Below are 4,617 nucleotides of genomic sequence, written 5' to 3' on the forward strand. Positions count from 1 at the left end.
GGTGCTACAGGAATACGCTGATGTCAGACGTCAACGCCCGTGTGGTGAATCGCAGGAACTCTGAGCGTGCTGACAGTGTATCCATCCGACATTACGACGCCTTCATGGACACAAAACACAAATATCGTCGTCATGGCCTCATGGTCCGTAGACACAATGTCGTGAGTGCAAGGATTAGGTTGGGTTATCGACCAGTGTGGCAGATCTCCCAGGTCGAGGATATGCCACACTATTCTACATGCAAACTATGTGACCAAGTGAACGCTAACACCCTTCAACATTATTGTCTTGCCTGCCCCACAGTGAAAGACCTATTACCGCAGGGACAGGATTTAACTAATGTTTGTAAATATCTACTTCAGGATGATAATTTGGACTTAATGCTCATAAGATTTCCTTATTTTGGGGGATATTAAATGTGAATCTTTCAGTCTCTTATATTTTGTGTGTGTGTGTGTGTGTGTGTGTGTGTGTGTGTGTGTGTGTGTGTGTGTGTGTGTGTGTGTGTGTGTGTGTGTGTGTGTGTGTGTGTGTGTGTGTGTGTGTGTGTGTGTGTGTGTATCTCAACGTGTCCTACGAGACATCTGTGGATACTCAACTTCTATTTTGTTTGTCGCCATGAGGCGTAATAAATTTATCAAGTCAAATCTCTCTCTCTCTCTCTCTCTCTCTCTCTCTCTCTCTCTCTCTCTCTCTCTCGTCCTATAAATGTGAATGAACACGCAGTAAGACAAAGCCCTTTCCGAGAACTTCAAATAATCAACAACTGTCTGCCATAACACTGTGATAACGGGGGAAATATTAAACATCATGTTCCACGAAACATGATCAGAATATCAAATGAGTCTCTGACAAAAAGGTAGAAATAGACAAAAGAAAGTGAAATATAAATGAGAGAAATCAGAAATCAGTCTCATACCATTATTTTCTTGCTATTTTCTTAAAGCAGTGGTTCTTAACCTGGGGTACGAAACCTTAAACCTGGGAGTACCAGACATGATAGCCAGTGCAAGGGTACTGCATATTTACCATGGGAAAGTAAAACATATATTTTCCTCAATTACTTTTTAAAGTTTGTGCTGTAAACAATATTCTTACGTTTTCTATGGTTTCATATAATATTGATATCTCGTACGGTTCGTGTTTATTTTTAGTGTTGGTCCTGGCTCTGATCCTTGGCTTCAGAAGTCAGTCACTTGTGTTCTCGGTTCTCACTGAGAGTGAGAGGAGCCAACGAGTACACCTCACGTGCGTTTGAAACGTGTTGCACGTGCACTGTGCTGTGTGTAGTTGAGTCGAAGTGATCAGTGTGAATTGGTTCTGCATTTTGTTTGATTGTGCTCGAGTGGTTGATAGTATTGAGGCGAATTACTCATGCGTGTGGCACTTGTGATTTGTGAATTGTTATTTTTTGTGTTATCATTTTATTTGTCACAATATAACGTTTTTTTAGTTTGGTTTGACTGTAATATTGTCAGGAATAGATGTATTGATAAAAGATATAAATATTGAAGGTACTGTTATGTGCATGAGGAGGAATATGGTGGACTGTGTATTGTGGTAGTGGTGATACGTTATTATAACGCTTATAACATGTTATAACGGTTATAACATGTTATAACGGTTATAACATGTTATAACGGTTATAACATGTTATAACGGTTATAACATGTTATAACGGTTATAACATGTTATAACGGTTATAACATGTTATAACGGTTATAACATGTTATAACATGTTATAACGGTTATAACATGTTATAACGGTTATAACATGTTATAACGGTTATAACATGTTATAACATGTTATAACATGTTATAACGGTTATAACATGTTATAACGGTTATAACATGTTATAACGGTTATAACATGTTATAACCATGTTATAACGGTTATAACATGTTATAACCGTTATAACATGTTATAACGGTTATAACATGTTATAACGGTTATAACATGTTATAACGGTTATAACATGTTATAACCATGTTATAACGGTTATAACATGTTATAACCGTTATAACGGTTATAACATGTTACAACCATGTTATGACGGTTATAACATGTTATAACGGTTATAACATGTTACAACCATGTTATGACGGTTATAACATGTTATAACGGTTATAACATGTTATAACCGTTATAACTTGTTATAACGGTTATAACATGTTATAACCATGTTATAACGGTTATAACTTGTTATAACGGTTATAACATGTTATAACCATGTTATAACGGTTATAACTTGTTGTAACGGTTATAACATGTTATAACGGTTATGTTATAACGGTTATAACATGCTATAACCATGTTATAACCGTTATAACTTGTTGTAACGGTTATAACATGTTATAACGGTTATAACATGCTATAACCATGTTATAACGGTTATAACTTGTTGTAACGGTTATAACATGTTATAACCATGTTATAACGGTTATAACTTGTTATAACGGTTATAACATGTTATAACCGTTATAACGGTTATAACATGTTATAACCGTTATATCTTGTTATGACGGTTATAACATGTTATAACGGTTATAACTTGTTATAACGGTTATAACATGTTATAACCGTTATAACGGTTATAACATGTTATAACCATGTTATAACCGTTATATCTTGTTATGACGGTTATAACATGTTATAACTTGTTATAACCGTTATAACTTGTTGTAACGGTTATAACATGCTATAACCAAGTTATAACGGTTATAACTTGTTGTAACGGTTATAACATGTTATAACATGTTATAACCATGTTATAACGGTTATAACTTGTTATAACGGTTAAAACAAGTTATAACCATGTTATAACTTGTTGTAACGGTTATAACATGTTATAACGGTTATAACATGCTATAACCATGTTATAACCGTTATAACTTGTTGTAACGGTTATAACATGTTATAACGGTTATAACATGCTATAACCATGTTATAACGGTTATGTTATAACGGTTATAACATGCTATAACGCTTATAACATGTTATAACGGTTATAACTTGTTATAACTTGTTATAACCGTTATAACTTGTTGTAACGGTTATAACATGTTATAACGGTTATAACATCCAGGCTTGCATCTTTCCAGGTATCGGTGTGATCAAGCTCTGGTAACTATGTATAAGAAACGTAAGTGGAACGACGTTTACGTTCGTTATGGTTTTACCTGTATGACTGAGGCAGATGGAACTCGACGACCACACTGCATACTCTGCAGCACAGTATTTACAAATGCAAATCTCAGACCATCAAGACTCAATGAGCACTTCAACAATCGGCATGGAGGCACAGATGCTGGACAGGACTTAAACAGCTTGAAGATCAAGCGGGAACGATTTGGTCGTAGTGGTACCATGTCAAATCTAGGTTTTGTGCCAGTTGAGAAACCTTTGTTGCAAGCATCTTATGAAGTTCCCCTTTTGTGTGCAAAGAAGAAAAAAAAATATCACTATTGCAGAGGAGCTTGTTAAACCTTGTGCATTAGAAATGGCAAAAATAGTGTTAGGAACAGAAGCTGAAAAGAAGCTTTTAAACAGGTATCTCTATCAAATGACATTATCCATTCAAGGATTAATGATATGAGTCGAGATATCTTGCAGTAGGTGGTAACAGACCTGCAGCTAGTCCTGTCAAAGTGAGTATTCAGCTGGATGAGTCAACTGACGGTAGTTTTTGTAGTCAGTTGATGGCATTTGTTCGCTATGAAAAAGAGAAAGAAGTGGTGGAAGAATTCTTATTTTGTAATCCTCTGAAAACTACTGCAAAAGCAATCGATGTGTTCAATCTTGTGAAAGAGTTCTTCTTGGAACATGGAATGACTCTCAACATGTGTGGGTCAATTTGCACTGATGAAGCCCCTGTCACCCCTGTCGTGCTGGGAAATAAATCAGGCTTTGCTACGCTGGTGAAAGAAGAGGTTCCCCATGTAACTGTCACTCACTGAGTGTTTTATATTTGATTCCTTAAAGACTTAAGGGAATCAAATATAGAATGACTGATGGAAAGACAAGAGCATGGGAAGTGTATTACTAACAATTATAACAAAAGGAAATATCGCAAGCATACCAGAATAAAACGTTACTACATGCCAGCGCGTTTGTTGCCAAGCTTTAAGCCTCCCAGCCCGGGAATTTCAGTCTTTATATCTACATCAGCAAAGCTTTCACTCCTGTTATGATGAAAAAGATTTAGAGCCTTTGAAGTGTAAAGACGTGTTGAGAGCGAGGCCATGAGGCGGGAGGCGAAAACAATCTCTCTCTCTCTCTCTCTCTCTCTCTCTCTCTCTCTCTCTCTCTCTCTCTCTCTCTAAATCAACAGAAGTCAAAAGAATCATCAAAACAGGTAATAAAATACATCTTGTGTCGATAGAAAAAAAAAGTATAAAAAAACTTAACCTGATGCTTGAACGTGATCCAATCCCGGATACGTCATTGTGTGTGTGTGTGTGTGTGTGTGTGTGTGTGTGTGTGTGAGAGAGAGAGAGAGAGAGAGAGCAGATCATCCAATACTCTGAGGGATGACGTTCATACTTTAATACTTTTCATACTAAACAGCATAATGTTATCACGTCTTGGAATAGTTTTAATGAAGTAATGAGTTCCCA

At 36.3% G+C, this 4,617-nt stretch overlaps 1 long non-coding RNA gene across 1 annotated transcript; it reads left to right on the forward strand.

Moving 5' to 3' along the window:
* The first annotated feature begins 1,161 nt into the window (after positions 1-1,161).
* Positions 1,162-3,744, forward strand: LOC126989845 (uncharacterized). Its single transcript, XR_007743787.1, has 2 exons — positions 1,162-1,248; positions 3,103-3,744. It is a non-coding gene; the product is annotated as an uncharacterized LOC126989845 (long non-coding RNA).
* Positions 3,745-4,617: the final 873 nt, after the last annotated feature.

The sequence above is a fragment of the Eriocheir sinensis genome, unplaced genomic scaffold (genome assembly GCF_024679095.1).
Source record: "Eriocheir sinensis breed Jianghai 21 unplaced genomic scaffold, ASM2467909v1 Scaffold1332, whole genome shotgun sequence".
Lineage (NCBI taxonomy): Eukaryota > Metazoa > Arthropoda > Malacostraca > Decapoda > Varunidae > Eriocheir > Eriocheir sinensis.